Raw genomic sequence first — 12,338 nt, 5'->3', positions numbered from 1 at the left:
ATAAATAGATATTTTAGTCTTGTTTCACGTAACTACCAATACGTAATAAAAGGATACTAATAGGAAAACTATTATTTTTTCACTGATATCATTTGTTTCGATCGGAATAAATTCATATACCTGATTGTCGGATTTCGTCTATTTTCATTTTCGAAATTATGTTAAACAATGTCGTTACGTAATTTTATTTTTCTTGTATCGCCTATTGCAGGGACATGCGTAAAACAAGATTGAGTCTAATTAATTGATAATGAAAAGCTGTTTCTTGCTTCTGCATATATAAATCCAAGATATGATAATAAGTAACTTATGCCATTGGATGAAGCCATCTAAGGATCAAAGCCACTCACTCGTGGTTTCGAATGGCATTTTATGACACTAAATTAAACAGGACATTTATAGATCACGGGTGTCAAGTGTGTAGTCAATGATACAATGATAGATTAAGAAATTATCATATATAGATTAAAGAATAGATTAATCAGTTTAATAATCAAGTTGGAAAAATTCGATGAACTCTATGGAAAAATTATGGCAAAATTATACACAAGAGAAATGCAATATTTCGTGTTCTCGAATACGTACATGCCGAAGAGATGTTTACGAATGAACTAAATGAAGTAATTATAAAGATTTGTAAAATATAATTCTTTCCAAAAAGGAAAGCTAATGTACAATTAAAATGTCTATATTGATTTGAGATGTAAATGCAAGAGCAGGCTAAAGTATACAAATAATTTCGTAATATTTTAAGCGAGCATGCAGGTGCTAATTATCGTGCATCGCCATTGGCCATCCACAGTCACGTTCAACGTGAAGTGTGTCAAACGCATCCGATCTCTGTTTGCGTTTGGCATTTATGGAATAATTTGTTCGTGAAATTACGTTATGCATTTTAAACATCGAATTGCCGAATTAAATGTGAATCCGTGCAAAGTTGTATGAACCATTCTTTTAACTATTTCTATATATTACCTATATGTATATCGCAAAATTTGATAATTTATAATTTCACATAATCCCTTTACATTTACACCTACATATAATCTATTCTCATAATTCTTGAATTCTTTTAAAAATATGTAGTCAACTGCAACTTTATCGGTCGCTTCCGTTTGAAGAATACTCTTTGTTCCACTCTTCCTTTCTCTCTCTGCCTCTCCCTTATTTAGAATTTAATAAAATTCTACTAAAATTTCAAAATTTTTCAAACTTCTTTACATTTTACATGACAAGTCATGTCCGTTTTTGAAAGGAAAGAAATACGTTAAAAGGCGTTTATATCTTCTATAAACGAAACAAATGTACCGACGTGCCATAAAAGCTTTGCTTGCTTAACGATCGCGTATGACAAAAGGCTCTTCATTCTTCCTGAAAGTATAGATACTACTTACATACACTGTTCGAACAAATTTCTTTTGTTCAAATATCGGATCCAATTTTGAACATTTATCCGAAAGAACAGCAGTTGCTGAAAAAAGTTGGCGATCAGTGTCTTCGACCTAGAATATGAGAATCCTGTCAATTTCACAGATCGATGATTTCTCTTCTACGAACATCTTTTTCCTATCCGTTTCGAAAGTAGTGTCAATTTCGTACCATCGATCATACTTATTGTTCTTGATTATGATCTCGTTTCTTTGACAAGACAAACGATTTGCCATCGCAATTTACGATCATGGTATTGTTGGTATCGATACGTTCGAACATAGTATCACTGCTAAACAATGGTCATTTGCCGCGAGGGAAGTCACGTGGTACGATAGGGGTATTAGAGCGAAGAAACCCGACGTGAAATTGGCTTAGAGTCACCCCAACTGTAAAGTAATGTCTCTTCGAGCTGCATCATGATATTCAACTACCTTGGACAATACTTGACTACACCTAATGTGGTGTATAAGCCGGTCAAATCACGAACATCGTGGCTTCTCAGTTACAACCGTGTTATTGGCTACGAAAATTTCATTATTAACGACTATCAATTTCAATTATGTCGCATTTTCGTCAGGGTTACTTCGTTACAATTTACGTGGTTTCCTATGATGAAACTTTCCATCGTATATTTGGCAATTATCGACGCTATATGGGTTACAGTGACATTTATAATGAAATAAATTGAATAAAACACAAAACGGCGTGACGAAAGTTAACTGTAATTGCACGTAAATCTGTACAAGATAGGACGTATCTAAAAACCCTTGTAAATCATTTGTGTTTTATGTCAATTGCGAAACCTGTTAACATTTTTGTTACTAGTTTATAGGAGCTATTTATATAGAACATGAACTTCAATTTTGAATACTTTCAACACATTGTCTGGACAGCACAGAAATTCTCCAATTCTTTGAATATATGAACCAGTGTCGTGTGTTGTAGGAGTAATATATTAGATAATTAATTAGAACAAAAATTATTGGACAGAGGAACTTGTTATTTTTACATTGTTCAGTAATATTAGACTTAAACATCTTTCGAATGACAAACTAGATGAAGTGAAAGGTCAGAGGCCTTTCCAATCATACACGCCGTTCCGCTGTCTTAATCCTTTCAGCGTGACGGTGTAACGGTACAGTGCGTGCTATCAATGGTTATACTACTGCTGCGTAATGTTTAAACCACGCACCACTCTAAACAATACCACTGTGAACTAGATATCTGCGTTAATTATTTCAAATGTGATCTCTTTTTTAAAGGAGTTACAGATCCCACGATCTCGTATAGACATATACATAATCGTACATTGTTTAAGAACACTTGCGTTCTAGTTTACACAATAAGCCAGGAATATTCTATGATATTTATTATAATAGCTTATTATCGTAGTTCGTAAAATTCAGCTATTTACCGTACCGTACAATAATTTGACGGGAAGCTAGCTGGTTGCTGCAATTACGTAAAGAGCTGCAGATTATTGATTCTCTTTTACCTTTATCACGAAATCACCCTACCTTGTTGTTTGCTTAGGTATTCTCTTTTAATAATTTATTTATTTTCTCAATGGAGTATGTGTTTGGAATATATTTGTCCCATTTTGTGTTATAGGATGATCTGCTGCACACTATGACGGGTAACGGTATATAATACATGTCATGTATGGATCGATGATGTCTAGCGTCACATTGATACGCGTTTTAATAAGAAATTAGTAAAAAATCAAATAAAATAAAATTACCTATCGATTATATTATAATTGAACGAATGATTCATCGATTACTCTCGTATGCTTTTGATACGCGAAATAGAAACTCGTACTTGCAGCGTAACAATTTGTATTTAAATATCTCGGATGAAAATATACATATTTGTAAGAGAAACGGCACGTTAAACGCGCTAGAGAACCCTATGTAAATAAATTATAAACTTTAAAGGATCAACTCGAATTCGTATGACAAGTTAGCCTGTCTTTAACCATTGACAGGTTAGAATAACGATATACGACAAGCTACGATCGTGGCAGGTATCATTTATTATCCAGCTAAGCGGCGCGACAGTGTAAATCAACTGCAAAATTTCTCTGCAGCAATGGTGTAACACCCGACGACTCCGCAAACTGATCCGTGACCGACTTCGCTTTCCGCATAAAGCCCTTTTTATGTGGTTTGATATTTTTTCATCGCGATATAAAATTGGATCGTGCTTCCTCGATATCGATACCGCGTTGTTTGTCGGTGCAGAATGGAACTGCGATATTAATTCCGGTAACCGCGAAATATTCGTTTCGACAGAGCGCGTACTAGTGAACATTGAAATTATCGGTCTGCCTCGTGATCGTTTCACCATGACCATCGTCATCGAACAACGAACGACACATTTTTACCATCATCTTTTTTCTCTTTCCTCCGTCTTGTTTCTTCTTCGAGGACTACATTTCTAGGGAATCATATTCTCGCGAAGAATCACGTCGACCATACCTCAATAAGAACGTGAACCGTTAAAAATCGCGGTCGGCATGAATCGGCAAAACATGCTGCGATTTTTTTTCGTATTTTGCTTTTCACATTTCCGCAATCCATCTCACGAATTGTACGTGTCACGTTACTAAGGATCGCAATTGAACTTACGATATTTTAAACCATGTGTGGATGGAAGTTTGTGGCCAGTCGAAACGGTTATTGTTCTTATTACAGATTCTTGTGAGAAACATTTCCTCAGCGATGATGTCAATTTCTCTATCATTCGTATGATTTCAAGTTAGCAGAGCTTTTATAATAATAAATTCCGAGTACCCGAACAAACAACTGTGAAGATGAGCTATTTTTTCACAAATTACACCGTATGTGCTTATTATCTAATAAAGAGTACATATTTTGCTTGCAATAATTCGTTTTAATTTCTGTAAAGTTGTTTTGAAATTGGCGATTCATTGATGAATTCAGTATGTTACGCATAAAAAGTAATAGATTACTTCATCTAAATCATCATTACGTGACTGTTGAAAAAACATACGTGCACAGCGTTTTAAAAGATGCATAGAATTTGCGCCGTGTCGGTGCCATCGGTGACTCCGTAAAAGTGTGCTAATTCCACAATAATGCGAAGCCCTACTTTCTAACCTTTGACCACTATTTGCTTCCATACTCGCTACGCTCGAACGCGACCATTGTAGTTTTCTTATTAATCAGCCGTAGGAGGAATGTGAATTATTGCACAAATACCACTCGATACTATTTCCATCCGCTACATATGAAGAAACGAAATATAAAGTAATATAGTTGGTTATTTCTTCCGCTTAGTAGGTTAAATCTCCGTTACTCCTATTTTATGTCAAATGTTACACTTTTAATATAAGTTGTGTCTGAGAAAGAAACTCGCTTTAATAAAAACTCTAATTCGACGCAATTAATATTGTTGAAAGCGAGAAAATTTGCAAGCATTACGATTAATGATTAGCATTATTTATCCAGGAAGTTTGATATTTAGTTTCTCGCGGTAATTTTCCGGTCGGAAATCTCGTGCTTGACGAATTCACATAACGTACTTCCTATTGTATCCGTCGCGTCGGTTAGCTGCCCGTGATGTAAAATGCAAGAGTTCTCATGATGTCAGAATATTTACAAGATTGTTGAAAAATATTCCGATTTTAAATTTCATTCGTATTGCAACTCTACTTTCGAATGAACATTCGAAATGATATTAATTGCAATATAAATACAGATCCCTTATTTAGCAGCTCTTATAAAATTCAAGTGATACTTGTAGTAAATCTCGATCTTTAAAAATCGGTAAAGATACTACACATACATTCTAGCCACGATAACTGATCCCCAGACGTGTTATCAGATCCTCGATTCACGGTATACCGGTTTTCAAATGTTATTGGAGGAGAAACACGACATCGATACACGATACACTTCATTGAATTACCTTACTGAAATTGCATGTTCTAATTTCGGACGATAGCGACTCTACATATATAGTACAATGTAAGCTTGCATTTCTTAGAATGTATACGAGTCTTCGCAGTTAGAATTTACAATTTTATAGGTATCTTAATAAACCGAATAGTTAATTCAAATTCTGATATTACTTATCAACCAGGTAGGCACGTAAAGACATGGAGAGTCTCTGAATAAAGAATCCGAACGACGAATTAACTCGTCTTTCTCGGTTAATAGATTCAAATCAATATGCAACTAGCGCAAATATCGTACGAAACTGCTTTGAATATTTCAGTAAAATTTATAACTTCTTTTCCATAACCGTTCCATATGTTTTAAACAACGCTTTCACCCATTCTACTTATCTAGAAAAAACATTCTGCGTGGGAGAAAGATTCATAAAAACGACGTGGCACGGCGCGGCGTTATGAAATTATTGGTAGGTAGCTTTTAGCAGCGCTTTGCCATAGTGATAATCAGACCGCCTAGAAAACGTAGCAATAGCGATTCAACGAGCCATTGCTCGGTTGAAAAAAGACTCCTTTAAGACGGTGAACGGAAGGCAGACGAGTAACAATTTCTTTTAACGATCGAAATTTCCAAACGAACCACGAAGTACCGCTCTATTACGCGCGTCCAGCGTGCCGAGAAAATTCAATTACAACGTCGGCGGACTGATAGGACAGGCATAGTTCTGACTGGATAGTCGAATGGATCAGATTCATCGCAAAGTGTAAATTGTGCAATACACTTCCTACGGAACGAGCCGCGTCGATAATTACACTGGTCTTCTAATGACTGAAAATCCTCGATGAATGCAATCACGATTCCTTTCTATGGAAATGAAACACCCACGATCATTTGAATGTGTAGGCCGAACAACGTCTCATGTACTCATGGATAGACTCATGATGAATAGACCTCAGGAGACTCTCGTTATGCTTCCTTATCCGATTTATTTCTATAGTTCAGTTCCTTTTTGTAGTGCATGTAATCCATTATCGTCTACGTATTTATAAGCTTTAGAATCTAATTAACTTGAATCCGTTGCTAGTTTATATCCCGCTTGCTTTTTCCTCCAAGTAGGATGTGGAAGAGTGGTACAGAAGTATGTGGTGTCACGTTGCAGTAGCTAGGATGAACAAAATAGTGACAACCGGAAAGGAAAAATATGACAGATGTTCCAAGTACTAAGATAATCTACCTGTGTGTATCGAATGTTGGTGTTACGTTTTATAAGAAATCAACATGAAAACTGTTACATAAAAAAAGATATTTGATTTTGTTACTACTTTGCTGGAATATATCATTAATAAAAAAACATGTGCAACCGCTGGTACAACTATCGTGAATGTATGAAATGCAAGTTGAGATGAACGAGTTCTTTCTCTAGATACATTAACAAGCGGTGTGGTAATTATAACTATTGCAATTCAGGCATTTTTTCTCGTATTCGTAATTTGAATGTCGACAACAAAACTATGAAAGATATTTGTTTATATTTTTCTTATATTACTTTAATTAAAATCGTTTACGTATAATATAGTTAGATACATACTACCGGTCGGTAATTTTAACGTTAATAGGCGTAGAATATGAAAAAGTAATCTGTGGTACGGATGGAAATGGAATGTAATTATGTGATAGACAACAATTGCACTAACAACCAAGGAAAGTAGTGTGGAAGCTATATAATTAACTGCGGAAGAAAGTCAAACCGCGTTGAAAAGACGACGATCCACAGGAAGATTCAGAGCTGAACGATCGTTTCGCAGATCATTGATCTTAGTTTCTAGATTGTCTCTTTCCCTTCTTGCCAAGTGTAATATAACGTTACTATAAATAAACCTCCAAGCTACCAATTCTATCTAATGTTATATTCCATTTTATAAAACTAGCAAGGCATAAAAAATATTGTATCAATGTAGCGAATTAACTCGAAGTTAATTATATTATTCGCGTTAAGAATAAAATTTAATCGATTATGATAATTTCAAACAATTATAGCAATTATAGCGATTATAGCAATACATGAAAAGATCGCGGTGATATTTTCTAATTTTTCTGTCAGCCTGTGATATCCAAAAACACATAATTTAATGTAATTTCATTTCATTCGTGTAATTTAAGCTCGATATACAATTTTCTTGCAGTTCGCAAAATTAAACTGAATTCTAAGAACACATGCTTTCCTCCTTGTCAGTTCCTCTACCAAATGACAGTGTAATTAACGACAATTAGATGGAAACCGGCTAGCGAAAAAAATTCTGCTGCGAAAGTGACTTTTCTATTACGAAACAGTACGAATATTTCGTATCAATTTAACGCAGCTACTAGTTGCAGAATTAAGAAAGGTACTCGATGGATTTATAATCCGTGAACACGGATCAGCGATCCTGCTCTTACGTTTCTATTTAAGTTTCAATGATTTTATTAATTCGTTTGACTGACCCAGATTGTGAGATTTACGCAACGTTTCAACATTCTATTTTATAAATCACGCGAAAATCTAGTTTAGATGTTGGTATCGATCGCAGAGGAAGTGGAAATGCACTTCCTGAATGCAACGAAGCACACGAAAAGAAAAAAAAGAAAATTAACGTAATAGAATGCAACAGTGTGGCGTGTAGCGGCGAATTCATCATTTTCTTTTTTTATGTGTCGAGTGTCACAGAATGTTACGTGATTCTCTCTGTATAAATATAACAGTAAAATGACAGCAGAATATTTCTTTGTATTTAACCGACCCGATATGGAAAACATATAAGACTACTTTTATAGTATTAGTATGAATTCTTTATACTACATCCTTATCTATATTATATACTATACCATGATATAATTCTAAAAAAGGAAGATTCAAAAATCGCATATTGAAACATATTTTATTACTAGTTATAAAATAGATTCGATAAAGATAACTTTCGAATTATTATTGAAATAATTTCGCGTGAAAGTGCAGATGGCAAAGAAAGGCAGTGAAGTGTACCAAATATACCTTTGCGATACTCAAACACTAATAAAATCATTCAATAAATGGATCAGTATGGCTCTTGTACTTTCTTTTACATAATAATTTCCTTAGTCCTTATAAGCATAGTTTGGACGTTTGTTTCCTGTAATAATTTTCACGTAATCAGCGATCAACAGTCACGTTCTTATAGAGAGGCAAGATGTACCGGTCATCGTTCCACGTAAATGACCATTCATTTCTCCGATAGCGTTGCTTATTTTATAAGTAGCCACTCACTCACTCGATGTGAAATTTTTACTAATGCATTCCTGACAGTAAATGAATCCTGACGTAGTAAACACAGTATATAATATCGACCATTGCAATTTTTTATCGTTATGTATTTGATTACTTCTATCGAAGAACAAAATATAATAAAAGCAATAAATAATTTGCGTAAATATTTATTTCGTACGGAATGCTTCATAAAGGATTGAAACGTCACACACACACACACATACACACACATCGTATACACATACATACATATATAAGGAATATTTATTTGTACTTTATTATCACATCATATGTTTATAATTTATCAATATTTCTCATATTATTTAAGGCTAATAAGTGTTATGTACTACGATATTTGATTAGTTCTATCACTACAGAACTAACCAACTGGTGCACATGCGTGTATTTAGTAGTATTTCTGCGCCCGTCGGTGTGTTAATATCAAACTTAAAAGTAAAATGCCGCGTAACGAACTCGGATACGAAGAAGATAAACAATTGTACATAGAGAATTGGATATGTACCATGGCTGGAAGTAAATTTCGATATTCAGAATTTCTCCATAGTGAAATTTCTCTCAGGCTGCGAATGGTAAAATGACATCAAAATATAGTTCGAACAAATTATGGAAAGTTACGAGCGTGTGGATATCATTTTTCCATTCCCAGATTGAAAGAAATTCTATGTGAATGTTAAATTTTCCTTTTGAAATTATTTTTTCTTTTTCATTTCTCCGAATTTGACTTTCCTTTTCGATGGAAATAGCAGAAAAGAATAGGATCGGGAATGAACGAGTTTCGCATGTGGGCGTGGTTGAAAAGCTTCTCTTTCGCGATTCACAAAGGCCTGCATTAACGTTTCAGCCGATTTATAACCGGTTCCATTGGTTATTGCCATTTCTGTAATGCACGTGGGTATCAGAAGCACCCTATAGCAACTTGCCCAGTCTTTCTACCTTTCTCTGAATATCTCCGATATTTGCTTATTTTAAATATATCTGGCAAAGATCGTCCTTGACCTTTTGGTTGCGATCGCGTTCAAGGTACATACTTACTTATGTGCATGCCTATTTTCTGACTACGTACCGCCGTATTTAATGTTTGCATGTAAAAACCAACACACAATACATAATGCGATATGTCTTGATCACTTAATACTTTGATAAATATTTATAAGAAATACGATTTGAACGATCTGACACGTTGTTTGTTTCTTCGGTGAATGATCTTTTATCGTGTTCCAGTTTATAATATCGCATATATATTGTATAGATTTGTGATACATATCCTGTTTACATACCTGAATATATAATGTAAAGACAATTCACTTTATCGATCACTAATCCTACGATTCGATTGTATCACAGATCTATCATAACCGCTAACCTCTACTATATAGCGTGGCGCTCGACCGCCGCGTAGTGTCATTTAACGGTTGCGAGCAAGAGCGATGCGTAGCCGTAGCGTATTGTATTGTTGACTTTAGTCGAGGCTCGGTCGTAGGGACATATTTGGCGGCTGTCGAGTAATGTAGTCGAGGCTCGTACCAAAGATGTTAATATTTACAAGGTTGATATATCGATAAATCTCTCTGTTTTACCTTTTAGTATGTACTTTCGAGGTAATAACACGTACTCGAGTTTCCAATATTTTAATTAAAGTCACTTGCTTATTAGAACACCTAAATACGCATTTTAAATGTAATTTACTTTCTTTGTGATAAGCAATTACATATTTCTAAAATTCGATCGTATTACTCGATTCCATATTTATCATCGTACAATATTTAATTTAATTTATATTTATGTTAAATGTCGAATATTTTTTTTTAATCTGCTGTTCGATAAACAAAAATTGGTTTATCGATCATAATCCTAAAGAACAAATCGTATCTATTAACGATTGATTCCGCTGCTTATCAGAGACCAAAATGTTTCTTATAAATAATGATGATCGACATGAAAAGACTTTAAAATTGCAGTTTTAATATTTTCATAGTTTACGCTTTATGGCGTGAATAAACCTACGAACCGTTTCAGCTTGTAGCTCGATTTTAATTGACGCGTTTGCGAATGAATGCAAGATACGTGTTATGTACGTAGCGTGCAAAGCGCTCCTTTAACGCATTCGTCATACTATAACATTTACACGATTATTATTACAATTAATGAAAACGTTACGATCGCGAATGATACGCCTATAAGAATTAAAAATAACGTAATGTGGATGAATTCTGTAACGCGTTCCGTGGTACATACCGCGTATATATGATAGATCGAGCCTTGTACATAATGCAACAGTAAGAAACCAGTATATGTATCATGAGAGAACTCGCATTATTTTAAGCAGATCACACTCTGGGGCAGGACTATCACGGTAATTGATTTAACGTCTCGATTGTTCAGTTACATATATACATGTATGTATATAATATATATTGGTCACTATTTAGGAAAAACGTAGGATCTAAACGACATGTATTAAAACTACGTAATATTCTAGTATTATACGACTAGGACCTAATGTTTTAACCAGACGATTCTTTCATATTTCTTTCGAACTGAAATTTGCCAAAAATAGAAAAACTCGATTAGGTTGAAAATGGTTCAAAATACGCGGTAGAGTAACACCAATTAAAATCCAAATTCGACCAATTATCGATCGAATAAGGCATTCGTATCGAACGATCACTCTCATGCCGAGCATTTTTGTTATAGTGATGTATGTACACTTAACCATGAAATATTTGTATGTCGATAAACATTTTACGATGTCGCTTACCCGAATCATTGATTGAAGATCGATTTGCAGAGTGACAGGAGTCCCCGTGGTTCGCGAAGAAGACTCAGGCGAACATGATCAGGGACGCGGAATTTGAAACCAGTTGCGTGTCGATCGTAGAAAAGAAGGACCAGCTTAAAATCCCTGTCGGAGGTAGTAAGTTCACAGCACTTAGCCACGGTGTGGTTGTCTAACCAGTACTCCGGTACTGTACGTTCGAAACGATACAGACAGGATTGGCGAGCGAAGAGCAGGGCACGCGAGTGCTGCCTCTGTCTTCGGCTGATGCTCGCTCCTCGCTACTCGCTGCTACACGGCCACAGGAACCACGTTGGTGCCCCCTCCTTTTCTCAGTTTTTTCTTCTTTACTACGTTGCCTCTCACAATGATCCGTTACTCCTTCCGCTTGTGTCTGCTAACCTTATCCGATCGCCCGTTCGTTCGTTCCTTCGTTCCTTCGTTCGATTGATACCGAGATTTATCCAATTAATATGAAACAGCCGAGTCCCTTCAAATAACAATTTTAGTTTTCCTTGTTACACGATATTTCACATTTACACGATCAAAACATTTTCAAGTAAAGATATCGAGGATTGTTCTGTAGTTAAAAAGTTACGTAAAAGATTTTTTATCGTGTTTTTTTATCCATTATTTTGACCTCATAATCCCAACCTAACCTTGTGCATAATAACGTAAACGTGGTTATAGTTAGACCGCGAATGTTTATGCAAATTTATAGTTTCGCTGCCACACAAGTATACGCTTTAAATATATCGTAGATTATCGTAGAATTTGATAAATGTTATTATCCCTCTAGACACCAGAATTCATCGGATTTAAAAGATATCTGCATATATTAACACAGTTGGTATATACCTTTCACACTTTTGTGTTTCGTAGGATATATCATCTAGGCGATTAAATTTTCATA

This window comes from Bombus huntii, chromosome 14 (genome assembly GCF_024542735.1).
Source record: "Bombus huntii isolate Logan2020A chromosome 14, iyBomHunt1.1, whole genome shotgun sequence".
In the NCBI taxonomy this organism is placed as follows: Eukaryota; Metazoa; Arthropoda; class Insecta; order Hymenoptera; family Apidae; genus Bombus; species Bombus huntii.
This window is presented reverse-complemented; position numbering follows the sequence as displayed.